The following is a 15,258-nucleotide window of genomic DNA, read 5'->3' on the forward strand; positions in this document are numbered from 1 at the left end:
TTAGCATAGCAATTTTTCACCCTGCATCTTTAGCAACATAACACATTCCTTCACTAGGAGTCCACAAGTCCTTCGCTAAATGTATCACTTCAGCAGGACAATTTCTTTCTCCTTTCATGATGGATTGAGAATTCTTCCAACAACAGTTTAACCTTTGAGATTATACATGCTAAGTATATTTAAAAATCACAAAATGTGATTGAAATGATGGGCAATGGATTCACAAGTTGCAAGAGGGAGGGAGGACAGGAGCACCAGGGTACATTAGAAGGATTTTACAGAACTCAAAGGCATTTTTTTTTATCATTGGATAAGAGATTAAAGCTAAAGCCTGAATTCCGAAACCAAAAACTTTGAAAGAACATTTTTATACCAAAAATATTTTAGTTGTGTTTTGCTAAGCAAGAAGGCAACGTAACTCCTAAAGTCTGTATATCCATACAATCATAAGGATATGAAGGTGATTAAAGCTTTCTCATCCCCTACAGTAGTAGATTATATATAGTACAGTAAGCACTTGTAAATTCATAAAAACTGCATCCATACATAGTGGCGTGATAGTGCTGCTTTGAACTACTGATCAAGAAAGTTGTGTAATGCTTACAGAGAAAACCTCAAAATCAGCTACATCAGCACACACGCACAAAACTGATTTTTGGTCAATCTTCTGATTTCTCTTCAGCTTTGTTAGAGTTGTCTTTTCCTCTTTTCCAAACTATTCAGCTTTCAAGAAGTAGACTTATGCTGTGCTGTTCTTGATAGTCTAAACATCAACATACAACTGGAGCCTTCATTATACCATCCTGTCAAATGCAATGCTGAACAAGTCAAAAATGGATCTGCAGATGCAGACGCAGAATAGGCAGTGACTGGCTTGGTTAAGACACGTTACCACCTTCATTGGGAGACTGCAGCCTCTGTCACAGGACAAATTAGAAATGACTGTGTATTAATTCCAGCCCCTCTGAACAGAAACTGAACCACGCTTATGCTCCCTACCTGCATTGCATGAAGGGCACATGGATGGTCAATCTGCTGCACGTGTGGTCACTGTTAAACCAGACCAACCCCACAATTAGCAGCTGTCACATCAAACCTAACCCCACTTTTCAAAATTTGCCAAATGGAAATGAGGAAAGACAGTGCTGTGTAGATTTCTGCATCAAAAACTGGAATTTAAGAGTTCAACACTAAGCCGTCTAAATGTTTCTTGCAAGCTTTAATTCAACACACAAATCTATAAAAAGTTAGACCTTTTAGCACAACATGAAGGAAGAGTCATTGAGGATGGCATGTCTCTCAGAAGACTTCCAGAGTTTTATCCCCTTCTCTGTCTCCTATTTCTGACAAGCACTGTTAGGATAGGTATTTGCTGCTTAATTTGAAGGTGTTATCTCAATTAAAATAGATCTCAAGGTCCTTCTCTCTTCACATCAACCTCTGCACTCTCATGTGACAACACAGAGCAGTGAAGGTAGCAGCAGGCAAGCCTATACATTTCTTTGACAAGCAACATGGAGAAAACTCTACTGGTTTTAAGAGCCCTTGCTTAGTTTGTGGAAGCATGATGGAATGAACTTAGGCAGGCCACTTCAATGGCACATGGAAAATATCACAAGTACCAGCAGCAGAACAAATTGCTATCCACTTTGTCATGCTGATCTACAGGTACCTGCTTATCTTCAGACCCTTTACTGATACCTGCAGTAGAGTTAACACATTCCATTCCCAATACAAGTTACATTATCACATATTGCACTTACTACAAAGCACAGAAGTGGAGAAAAATAGCCCAAAATAAACAAACCCTCCATTGACAAACTTTCTATGAGCTCATAATAATGAACAGTGTCTTATCCTTATCAACAGATGCTATCTTACCTTTATCAAAAGAAGTTGAAATGTCCCTTTCTCCTATTCAGCTCTCAGGAACAAAAGAAATGAACTCCACCCTGCAGGCAAAGAACATTTTTTTACTGATTAGTGATATTCTGAAAGAAGGTTTAAATCATTACAAAATAATACAGACCTTCCAATTCTTGTATGATACTCAGGCAAAAATATAATGCTATCTGGAAAAACACCCACTGATGGCACATTAGTTATATATTAACTACCTTATTTCAAGAAGTAACATGCAAACGCTCTTATGAACTGCAGCCCACTGATAGCAAAATATTCAACAACACTGGTTTATGAGGAAAATTACACTTCTGTGTATAAGGTCCACTTCCAAGATAAAATAGCAATATTGCAACCCATGACACAATCTTTGACCACAGTTTTCTTTTCATCTTAACAGAGGTCCCAGAAGAATGAGATTACATGATACACATGACTAAAAATACTTCTGGATCCCCTAAGAATTTACATATCCTCTAAAATGAGGATCATCACTCCTCTTTGTTGTAACAAATGCACAAACTCAAGCCCTTCCATGGAAGGAGGATGGGATTTTTTACAGCAACAGAAGTTAGAAGTCTTAGGGTAAGAGCAACAGTCTCATAAGCAGCAGAGAAATTGAGATTCATTTATATATATATATATATATATATATATATATAAATAAATATAAATAGATATATATGTTTATATATCAGTATAACCATAAAAGCATTAGAAGTCCTAAGCAAGCACAGCTTCAGTCAGCCGCAGAGGACTGAAGACAAGGCTGGAAAATTAATCACAGAGGCTAGAAGCAAAAGAAGATAGAACAACAGCTGCAGAAGGACGATGATAAAGGCTGCTGAAGAATGAGCATATTAAAGCTTGTGTTGCAAGGAAAAGAAATTTCATGTGTTGAACGAAAGGCACAAGAGCAGAGGAGGAAGGAGAAAAGGAGGACCAGAACCTTATTGTATTTGCTCTTTAATTAACTACTCCATTATTACACTAGAATGTGAAGCAGAAATTATTCATTTAGACAGCTTCCCAAAATCTTTACAATCATAGAATCATTTAGGTTGGTAAAAGACCTTTAAGATCATCGAGTCCAACCATAAATGTCACTGCTTATCTTATCTGAAGTAGTTTTACATATATCAACACCAATTCAAGAGTTACAGAATGGTTCAAACTTGTTCCTCTCCCAAACAGTGGCCAAATACTTATCATTTCCTTCACAGTGCAAGAACACCTAGAAATTTTACAAGGGCATAAATACAACTGACTTGCTGATAATGGGCCAATTCAAGTAGCTGTCCCTGTTCCTACAGCAGGTTTGTCATTCTGGAATTTCAATAACCTGATGTTTGAAAAGAAAAATTAATGTTTGTTATTAAAGAAAATACCCAGGTAATTAAGAGGCACTAATCAGATGCTACATTTTAAATATGCAACTAGCTCGTAATAACATCGTTAATTCACAGTATACATTAACACTTCCCTTTTTACTGAATAAAAGAAAATCTCCATTACTTTTGTTTGTATTCTGTGAAGAGTCTTGTACAAAAAAGCCTGCTCAAGTGAGTTGTGATCTTTTGGTTTTGCTTCTAATTAACAGAGACCAGCTGCTAATGGTGAGTCTGTGACCCCAAAAATACCTCTAACTTTGACATCTTGGAAGCTTTCATGCATCTGTAATATACAACACACATAAGAACTCAGAAAAATTACTGCCTTTACTCCCTAAGATTCACTGGAGAGACTTTGAAAGCTTCCTTTTTCATTTATGAATGTTTTTAAAAGGGCACAAATATGAGGGATTCTGCTTTTTCACATGCATTAATTTGTGCACATAAGGTCATCTGTTCTGAAATACTCCCTTAAATTGTGCTTATGCATCCTAGAGGTTTGTCTGGTGTTTATACAAAGTTACAGGTAGAAAAAGTTTGGTGTAACAATTTCTTTTGACAATCACCTCTGTATCAGTATTCCATCACCAAATTATTTTAACAGCTCACATTTAACAGAACAGCTTTCACCAGCATCAAAAACTTTCCCAAATTAGTAAACCTCCATGAGCAAACTCTCCTGGCCTGTTCTGAGCATTCACACAACTCTGGAGTTGCCACAGCATTCTCCTCGCATCCAGCCTCTGCCAGAGACTGACAGCCCTGTCAGTGAACAGCCTTTTTCTCATGTCCAATCTGAAGTCATTCATATCTGTTTGACTGTGTCCTCCTACACAGTTAAGAGAGGGATGAGGACCTGATTGGGAGCTTACAATTCATGCAAGCAGTTAAATTTCCATGATCTTTTTTCTGAAGGAGTTTAAACAGGATGGCTGGCAGTAAAGAATGACAGCTTCTTCCCTTCAGCTCCCACAAAGGGACAAAAATATCCTCCTCAATTTTGCCATGCTCAGCAACAGTCAAAAACATCATAGGGATATTTTCACATGATTTTCCTGTTTTCTAAAATCTCTGGAAACCATTTTCCTAGTCCTTTTTACTCTTTTTCTCAACTCCATCCCACAGACACCAGGGATTGGTTTCAAGTAGGTGCACTCCACAAGTGGATGTCCCCAGTAATCACAGCACAGCCTCTCCTGCTTGAAACAATTTCCATTTACAGCCTTCAAGCATATGATTTCACTCTCTTATTTTTAAAGGATTCCTTAAAGGAGGAATTTTTCCATGCTAAGCTTATGCTAAATACACAAATGGTGATATATTTCGCTATAGACTGACAAGACTGGTCTCTCTGCTTTATGCATAATACTGCATGTAAGCTCCCAGCTTCCAAAAAGCATGTTGTCCTATTTGAGAGTGTTTCCCACTCTTTTCCTTAACTGACTTAATTTTTTCTAATTGTGACCCAGAGGAGCTGCCTAACAAACAAATGGTTCAGCTGGCATTTGACCATATGTTACTTTTGTGGGCTGGGCTAAAAATATAAACACCTTGCTTCATTTTATTCTCAGAAACACAGGAAAGACAAGACTGAGTAAAAAAGCCCAAAAACAACAACAACAACAAAAAAAAACCCCTAAAAAATTAAGCTGTACAGTTTACACTGTCCTTTACCAGACCAATACAGCTGCATTTTGACATTAATGTGCCTGACTTCGGAATTGGTGTATAACCAATACAAGAGCCAAAGATGTCAATGCCCATAAAAATGTGAAGAGGATTCAATTAGCATTGAACTAAACTGCATAGAAAACACTTGTATAATTTTAAGCTGATTTATCTTTCTTCTTCAACCCTGCACAAATAGAGACAAAGTTGAACCTAGCTCTGACCAATACAATCCGGGATTTCACAAATAAGCTGATAATACTAAAATAAAAATACGGGAAACACTAAAGGAACCATAAAAATGTCCTGTTTCATAAGATAAGGAAGCTTTTTGCTACAACTTATATTTGTTTTGACTTCTTAAATGAAGCTAAATAGTATTTTCATTGTTCTTTCACAGCTCTTTCAGAAGGAGCAACTGCTCTCACAACCCAAGGACCAAAGGCTCCACAGCCACTAACAGGAAAGTGCCCTTTTCCCCTCCTGCCATTTGTCAACCTTACAGGCAAAAGCTGAGAGAGAAGCACAGATTGGAATGATTACACAGAAAGTTTGGGGCTAATTAAATACATTACTCAGCATCAGTAGTATTTAAAATCTATGAAGAAAATTAATAGGTGCCATCAGAAAGTTTCTAATGGAGACAGATTACAGAAAAGTGTTACAGCATGAGGAATACAAGATTTCATCTGATGCAGCCTCCACGAGACACAAAAAAACCCCCAAAAAACCAAAAACCATGTACAGAAGAGTTCATGAGTATTTTTTTGTAGTATGTGTGAGTATAACATACAGAAATACATGGTTTGATTGTAGAAACACAGATAATTCTTCTGGACAACAGTTTTCAACAGCGGCTTCAGTTCTCAAATTACCCAACATTATGATAGAAAGAAATCAATTCAATGCATTTGCAGCTGTCTGTACCTACCAGTTTTATCAGGGAAAATTAGAACTGCAGTACAGACAAGACAGTGAGTAGGCACATCAATCTAATTACAAGTAGACAAAAAAAAATTAATCTGAATATAAATCAATTCCTTCCTTCCTAATAGACTACATGATTTCATACAACAGAATCACATAAGATACTGCTTTCACTAAGACTGGAACAATTTGAAGTTTACAGTTTTCTAGTGGCATATTTGTAAGGCAAGCAGAGGCTCTCATAAAACCCCAAAAAACCAGAAGATTCAGGAAAACACTGAATTGATATTAACCTTCATCTTTGGAGAACTGAATCTTGGAAGGACAAGATTCCAGTAGGAAGGTGAAACCAGTGACCACTATAATCAGTGACAATTGTGAAGTCTTATATCCCCCCCACACACTCAAACACTAAAGGAAACTGCAGCACATAACAGTAAGATGCTGACAATCTGCCACCTTAAACATAATTCACAGATACGGATAAACTCTTCTCCACAGGTTTTCTAGCTTTCCTAGGGCTGCCAATATTTAGGTTGTCAGGAAAAACACAAGGCCCTTTCTTACAACATTCTTACAGAATACAGTTTTGCTATCCACTGAATGCTCATCTATTTCAATGCATTTCTTACTACTTCCTATTTTCTGTACTTATTGTGCTGCAAATTAGTGCATTCTGAGAGACTCTCTAAGGTGCAGGCACAAAAAACACCACAGGTGATCTCCCATGCAATGCAGCCCTTGTCTTGCTCATGCTTTCCCGCATCCCCCAATAACATCCTATCCCTCTCTATGGCTCCACACCATGCAGGCATTCACACACTGAGCCTTCTTTGCTCACTGTTAGAATGACAAGCACCTATCTAAACAGAGAGCATGAAACATGATCCATGTGTTTTCAACTGAAATCCACCAAAAAAAGACACTTCACACTGACTTCTGAAATAATACATTCAAATATTTTCTTAGTACAAAAAGAGTAAACTCTGTTTCTTCAGTCGGAAAAGTCCCTGCAAAGGCACTGCAAAGATAAGGAACATGGTGAACTTGGCTTCTGTATTCGCTGCCGCTGTTTCCATGGCACACAAGTGCCACAAATCAGATGCTCAAGGAGTAAACTCCAATTCATAATTCATGTGACTAGGTCAGAGTTATCCCAGGATTAATGAGCTACGGCACAATCATAAACAACCAAGACAAGGACCAACATTGCTTGATATCGTAACAGAGTCTGGGTTTGGGGTTTTTGAGGTTTTGGAGAGGGTTCTTGATTTGTTCAGGGTTTTTGCTTTTCTTTGTTTTTCAAATGCAAAAATCTTTGATATTTAAAAGTCTGATAAGCACCTTCAACATATAATTAATAATCCACTCAACTTCAGAGAATTTTAATGCCTCCCTATCAGCAGAAATGCAGCAACATTGTACTCATTACTAGTTACTCCATGGAAAAGAAACCTAGCAACTAAACATATGTAATCGCTTAAATCCAAGTCAACTTTTAAAGATTTTGAACAAAGTCTGAGTACAAACAAAATGTGACAGTATAAATATCTCTTAAGTTTACATGGCTCTACTGAGACTTTATCGGAGTTGTCAATATCAGAATGCTGTATTCTAGCCAGTCATGAAATTAATGCTTGAGACATTCTAGTGCTGTTTTTAACTCCAAAGTAGAGGAGAAAAGGCACTACAAAAATCATGTGTGTTGACATTATGAGTCATCTATGTACGTGCTTTAAAGTAGCTACCACTATTATTTTGAGGCACCTAAGCTTAAAGGGAGAGTCAGAAAATACATTTCAAAGGACTAAGATTAAGAATGTAACTGTGGCTTCCACCTTCCCTTAGCAACTGGGAATTCAGTTCCACCCCCAAGCCTAGACTGGGTCCAAAGACCTATTTTGTTCTTTACACACAAACTGGCTGGCACTATCGGTAAAAGGCTGGGCCTGTGTAGCTACATTTTCCACAAGGAGCTGATAGGGACTATCATTAGAGATGAAAGGAGCCCTAGGCTACAGTCTCTAAAGGAGAGTGAGATGTGTTCCTTGAAATTTGCACTGATACCTACCTGAAGCACGCTGGAGAAGACAGAACACAAAACTATAGGATGCTGGTAACAAAAGCACATATGCATATTTGAAGGGCGTTTGATATACTTGATATCATTACTCAATAACGTCCCCAGAGGGGACTAACAAAGCTGAAGTACACAAAATCAGATCTGAGGAAGTGCAGAGGAATAGCAGGTCCCCATTAGTCAGCAGCACTCCTCTGCAGTGGGTGCTTATGCAAGAGTGATTGCTCAACTCATGTACCGGGCTAAAGACAAGCAGCTTGCAGGTGGGTCCTCCCAGAGACACCAAGGGCCACGTGTTCCCCACCTCCCACAGCTGTGCAAGCAGGATCCCCACGACAGTGGTCCAAAGAGGAACTGTAAACCCAACCCCCTTCTCCTCCAGGAGAAACAGAGGTGGTGTCCTAACAAACCCATCTTCTCAGATTAATCTCTAAATCAGTGTCAATACAGCAGGCCACAACCATGGAATGCCTATTAAAACAGAAAAATATTTATCCAATTCTGGGTGTGTTCTCCATAAATTTGAGACCTTCCATTGAAACAATAGGATTATGAAAATAGTGAAATAGGTTAACATTATCCATGGATATGATTGCTCCAATGCGAAAGAAGTAACTATAATGGGACAAGTCTACCAAAAAGAGTTGAAAACTTTTGTGTTTATTCTCCCTTTTTAAAGAAGGCTAACGATGTAAATAGATAGTGAGAAACACCCAAAGAAGTGAGAATTACAGCTCATTACAGGCTGATGCAGTGAAAAACAAGAAAGCCAAAATATCAGCACAAAAATCAGAGTAAATTCTAAATCCTTCCTTGTTTACAACATAATGTGCTATTACTTTTAAACAAGGAACACCAACCTTTCTCTCCTATTTTCAGACTTCATACACATCTCTGCGTTTTCCATTAAAGAGACTGCCACATAGAGTAAATAAAACGTGGTGAGTTGGGGGGGAGGGGGAAATGACAGAGACGTCCTTTCTGAAAGGACACAACCACACTGCTACTTAAGCTACAAGACAAATGACAGCCAGATCTTCTCTTTAGGAACAGAATTCATTGCCTTGAAGGAAGGAGAGGAAAGAGGGAAGGGGGGGGGGGGGGGGGGGGGAGGGGAGGGCAGTCTTTCCATTGTAACTTGGAATAAGGCATATAATGGAATTTCAAACTAGATGGCCAAAACCAACCAAACACACACACGTGAAAACAAACACTGCTTGCTAGACGAAATCTCACAACAGCAGTAAAAGATTGGAGTACAAAGTAATTTGTGAACCAAATGGTTCAAACAGAAAAATGCACCTCACTACAGAGAGGTAACAAAGCAAGTTATTAATTCACTGCATTAGAAAAGCAATTTGCAATTTGAATCTTGGAGCGTGTTTCCTTTTGCTTTTGTTTACTTTGGAGTTGAATGATTTTAAACTACATAGGCAGCATACTAAATAACAATGGCAGGGTTTCTGTGTGTATATATTGCACATGTGTAAATACGCATTTGAAAATTATATGAAGATTGGGAATGGTTAGAAGCTTTATGCCACAGAAGTAGTGCATAGGCATGAAGAATGTATAACACTACTCTTGAATTATTAAGGGTCAGAAGGTCAGCCCACGTATGCAGACCTTTCCTCTAAACAAGGTTACCACAGTGACCTCCTCAGAGCTGCCTGCATCCTGGTGTATTTTTGCCCATCTCTGCTCCAGGTTTTCCGCGTAGCTGGAATTCCACAGATGGTCCCCATCGCCCCCGAAGAAATGCTCTTTCCAGATGAATTCCCCAGAACAGAACTTCATTTCTTTGACAGCAGAGGGATATTTTCCAGAAATTCATGATTCCCAAAAGCACAACAACTGGCTAAGATTTAATCATTCTATCATCTTAGAAAATACAGTAGAAATATCAAAACATTTCAGAAGGCACTGACGTTCCAATAAATGCTGGAAGCTCTCTGGACAGCCTTTGATAACTGTACATTCAAGGATTTGTGTGTCCCTTCTCACCATTTCAATATGAATTGTGTATCTGCAGTAAAACCTATGCTAATGTAATGCCTCTGAAATTTTAGTCAACTATTTTAAACATGGTATTCTAACGTCCTTTGTTAAACACACAGAACAGTCAATAGCTCGATACTCCAGTCTCTCCTTTCTCTTACTATTTCATTTGTTGATGTTAATGATATGCTAAGTTGATTTCCCATCAACCACAGACTCTGTGTTTCTCAAAGTTACTTAAAAATTACTTCAGTAACAAAAGACATAATAACACAAAGATAAAAGTGAAGATATCCTAGTATATCATTTTCCAGCTGAAGGGCCACGCCTCAACACACACAGCTGTGCCCATACACTCTCTTCATGACATCACACTATTTCTCAATCCATGCACATACACCCTTCAGCAAAATAACCCACACTTAGCACAGAACATTTGCATTCAGATTCAATGTTTAGCAACCCTTTTCCAGGATTTCTGCTTGCATCTCTGGTGAAATACTGGAATTCCTTCACTTTATATCCATTCTACACAAGAAGCAAAATACAGACTTCTCCGTAAAAGAAATTTGATATAATTAATAACAGAATCATTATTATAAAGAAATAACTTGTCTGTATGCAGAGAGGATGCTCATCTTTCATACATGCTAAGTGGACTTACTGAGCATGTTTTTCAGGAAAGAGAGGAAAAATCCTGTATAATCCAAGATGATACAGAAATATACGTAAGGAAAATCTTTCATTTCCTACATTAGTATAATACTTTAAAGGGAAGTCATCAAAGAGAGGTAAAGATAAATAGAATGAGAATAAAGGAAATCTTGATTTAATAATTGATTTTTAATCTCCTTTGCATTTATACTTCACTGACCTTAAAAAAAAAAAAATCTCATTATCACTGCCTGCTGTAACCACTGAAACAAACATTAACTCTAAACCAAATTAAAACAGGATTTAAAAGCAGTGAAATAGCTCGCTAAAGATACCTTACATGAGTGGTATAATGGGTTCACCCAAATGCTCTTTGATTCAAAACGAAGTTGCTGACTAAAAAAACTTCCATGAGAAACGTTTCCTCCAGTTGTAGCTCAGATTTTTAGAGGTTTCGCTTTACTGCCCCAAAGCCTTCCCAGGATCTTCAAAGAAGATGAGTATCATCATCTGCCTTAAAACAGGATTCTGTTGAACAACTGAAAAACCAAAAATGAGTGTATTAATCTGGCACCTGCTGAGATTTTTCGATGAGCTATGGTGAGCTCCTACTCCTGGGTAGCACCTTTGCAAATTGCTCCTCACCTGGGGGAAAGCCCCAAATGTTTTAACTGGTAGAGGGTGCAAGAGGAGTGCTGCAAAACATTAACTGAAAGCAGCCCAACAAAAAGTGCTTCAACAGCAGTGAAGTCTGGTATAAACCTTCCTGGTAACTCCCACAGTATTATCTAATAAGATAAGCTGATTTCAAGCTTTTCTGTAATTCTAAATTTAAGTTTTTTGTTAAAGATTCAGCTTCCTAAAATTAAGCAGGCAACTGTTCAACACTTTCCTCAAAGATCAAAATTCAAGTTGCCTCAAAGCCAATGCATCACCCCCTTTTTAAAGAAACACACCAGATCAAATTTTAAAAGGCAAATCACTTTGAACTGAACATTTTACTTGAAAATATATTAGAATTACCACCAATCTTGAATCTTTAAGTAAGATTAAATGCTCTGCTTTTGCTATACCACTCTTCATGTTTGCAGACTTTTTATTTTTACCTTTTCCAGCAATTTTGGCAATGCAGACAGAAATGATTTTTCTTAGTTTTCCCTGCTTCCATTGTAGCTGACTCAGGCTTGGTTTCAAACGTCTGCAAACTGTATTTGATGTCTGGACTACTAATCCACAGAGAGTTATTTTTCAACTTGTTTCCTTGGAAGGTGGTGGAATCAATTCTATTACTGTTATTTTCAGAAAAAAAAATTGATAGAAGTTCAAACACTACTGTTTTGTTTTAAATAGAGCCAGCTTTTGAAATTCAACTACCTGCCAGTGGTCTAAAATGCCTTTTTAAGCAGTTCACATAACATAGCAAGTAATAAACATAAGGCAAAACTTTAGCAAGTATAAAAAGATAGGTAAACACCCACATGCCATTACAGCCTGTTTCAACCTACACATACAATATAAATCAAGCATAAGGTAACAGTAGCTTAACTAATTCTATTAATCTCTATGAGTAAGCGTTTCATTTGGCCATTTTCACATCCTGTAATTATTCCAGAGGAAACACAGGTTAAAGGTTCAACTAGCACTTAAAATGTCTCCTAAAACATAATTATATATACAAGACTTAGCCTGTGGGTAAAATTGGGAAGCCTACAACACAAAGCATTTATTTTTCCCAAATAAACTGCTGAGTCCAATTATAACAATAACTTTTTTTATCATTATTAATACTCAGTTCTACGCAAAGTGTATCTCCAAAGGAAAAGCTATCTGCAAGCTGCACAGCTGGGGCCATAAAGCATTAGTATTCAGCCATAATAAATGGTTAAAACAGAATCATGAGCCCCCTCTTCAAGTTCCTTCAAAGGAAGAATCACAAAAGCAGAGAGTCACAGCTGTCAATTGCTCCACATTGTGTAGGTGATCACTGCAATGGCACAGGCTTCCAGGGCAGCCCTGTTTGTTTAACAGTAAAATATAGTTTAAAAAAACACAAAATACCTATTTGCTTTTTTGCTTTTGGAACAGAAACTGATTTTCAAAGATGGAAAGAGAGCCCGCAACTGTGCATGCCATGATGTACCTCTTTATCTAAACAAATCAAACAAACAAACAACTGCAGGAAAAAACCAAAAACCAAACCAACCAAACCAGACTAAAAAAAAAAACAAAACAAAACAACCAACCAGAACAAACCAAACAACTGCATAAATTTAAATTTCAATTTCCAGGCATGCAGTGGGAAAAGGCTGAGAAGAGGTGAGCATTCAAAACAGGCAGGAATTAAAGTCAAATAGATAAAATACTTCAATAGAATCTTGCAACTCTTATCTACAGGGCCCGTTAATCTCCTCCTTCCCATTATATATGCATGGGAGGTGATCATAATGAAGCCTGTAAGCACCAATTCAAAGTCTGTGTTCTGGAAAACATCATCATCTCTACCTATTCCAAGAAGTGCAATCAATGGAATCTGGCAAGCAAGTTCCAAGGTTTTAAAATAAAACAAAAAAAATTCCATCTGAAAAGCTCATGAAAGGAACATTAGTGTTAAAAATGCTGTAAGTCCTCAAATTAGTAAATACAAGAATTAAGCCTGTTCATGAAGCATAAATTTAAACCTCATATATATTCATTGCAATGGCTTTGCGCAACATTAAAAAGCAAGCCATCTATGCAACCAAGGGAAAGAAAAAAGACAAACCAAAAAACCCCAAACTAAACAGCAATGCTCCTGGGACCGTCCTGTTTCAGATGATGCAAAATCTGCAAAATCTACAAAATCGGTGTAGCACCTCATATAAAAAGAGTGTACAAAAACATGAAAATGGGAGTTTCGAAAGATAATGCATAGCTACTATAGTGTCAAGCTGGAACATAAATAAAGCAAAATGACCATATATACTGAGAAAGAATTTCGGTTTACATAGTTCTCCATTATTTATTTTTAAAAACATTCCACAGTTTTACCATAAAACCCCAAAACCACCCTAACTGGTTTTGACATATTTTTAGAGTTCTTACTGTGTTTTCCTTTCCTTGGCAATTTTTCTTCAGACTTGCATTAAATCTCACTCACCAATACAGACAGCTAATGGATAAGCACAGGTATCTGCCAAAGGTGGCAAGCACCAAAGTACAGGCAACAGAACAAAGCCCAGTACGTTTCATGTTTTGGACACTCTTCCTAACTGTTTTAAACTTCCAATATCCAGACATACGGTAAGATCAGAGAGCATGGTGAAATGATTCCCCAAATATCTTCTACAAAGCAAAACATAAATCTGTGTATTCAGTACGATACCTCTTTGCCCCTAAATCTGATTTTCTGGTTGTTCCTCACTTAATCCAGTTCATATTGATGACATCTAGAGGATGAAGACGGAATGGAAATGTCAAAACATAGTTTCTCCAGTTCCAGTGTGAGGAAATGTTGTTCCTCAATTTACAAAGCAGGAAATTTACAAAGTAACTCCAAGGTCTTCCTGACCCTCCAGCACTATGGGGCAATCTTTACACAAGGACTAAGTGTTCTCCCACAGCTCCTGTTCTGTACAAGGTACTGATCTTTTTGTTAACACCTGGCATTCAGGTCTTCTTGTCCTACTTCTCTTTTGCCAAAAAAACTATTCATGGACAATGTAATCCCAACACAGCATAGGATCCTGTCCCAAACATAGGTTTTTTCAGTACATTCCCCTTCCTTCTTCCTTGTTCAATATCAATCACTGGCACAGGCTGCCCAGGGAAGCTGTGGATGCCCCACCCCTGGAAGTGCTCAAGGCCAGGCTGGATGGGGCTCTGAGCAACCTGGTCTAGTGGAAGGTGTCCCTGTCTATGGCAGGAGGGTTGGAACTCAGTGATCTTTAATGTTCCTTCCAGCCCAAACTATTCTATGATTCAATGATCTTAGTGACTCTGTAGATTGGAAATGGGAATCAACTCTCTGCGTTAATAATACTTTAATTTTAATGGAAAATTGCTGAAAGACCTGGGCTTCAACATTCTGCTTGCTGGCAAGAGTCAGGTTCTGTTGGTTTACAGTAGGAACACCAGAACAAGCTTAGCTTTAAACATCATATTTGCCCATGGTAGGATCAAGATTTCCCTTCCTCTTTCTATTCCAGTACAAGTGAGTTGCTACATTTTACACAGAGCCACATTACTGCTGCTGAACACTGGTGAGCCCATTGCAAGCAGTCACTACTTGTTTTTTCCTCTCAGTCCATGCAAGAGGAACTCCTGAGTAATACTGAAAGTTTGCAGGGCAAGACTTGAAGTCAATGCAAATGATGTGAATTATTCGATCATTCCAAGCATGTCTCTTCTCAAACATCAGTCACTTGGTGCAACCAAAGGTAAGATATACTTTTCAAAAGAAAGGCACATGGCAAAAAAATGAATGCTTTTATAGGGAATCAGAGTGGATTCAGACATCTCTAGCAATGGGCCTTATTCAGCATGCAAAGATTTTATAAATGGAGTACTATTTTTTTTTAAAGCAGAAGGCATCTACAAAATCTGTGTAAGAAAAATAGGGTTCAATTGATATATACGAATATCAGAAGTATGCTGACACTT

The 15,258-nt window shown here is 37.8% G+C and overlaps 1 protein-coding gene across 2 annotated transcripts in view; it reads right to left on the bottom strand.

The window, feature by feature from the left end:
* Nucleotides 1-15,258, bottom strand: part of BMPR1B (bone morphogenetic protein receptor type 1B) — a 234,450-nt gene that overhangs the window by 185,145 nt on the left and 34,047 nt on the right. For both annotated transcript variants that reach the window (XM_048303633.1, XM_048303638.1), the window contains exon 2: nucleotides 1,882-1,952. The gene's annotated coding sequence lies outside the window, so the exon portion shown is untranslated. The remainder of the gene's footprint in view (nucleotides 1-1,881; nucleotides 1,953-15,258) is intronic.

The sequence above is a fragment of the Corvus hawaiiensis genome, chromosome 5, assembly GCF_020740725.1.
Source record: "Corvus hawaiiensis isolate bCorHaw1 chromosome 5, bCorHaw1.pri.cur, whole genome shotgun sequence".
NCBI classification, from domain to species: domain Eukaryota; kingdom Metazoa; phylum Chordata; class Aves; order Passeriformes; family Corvidae; genus Corvus; species Corvus hawaiiensis.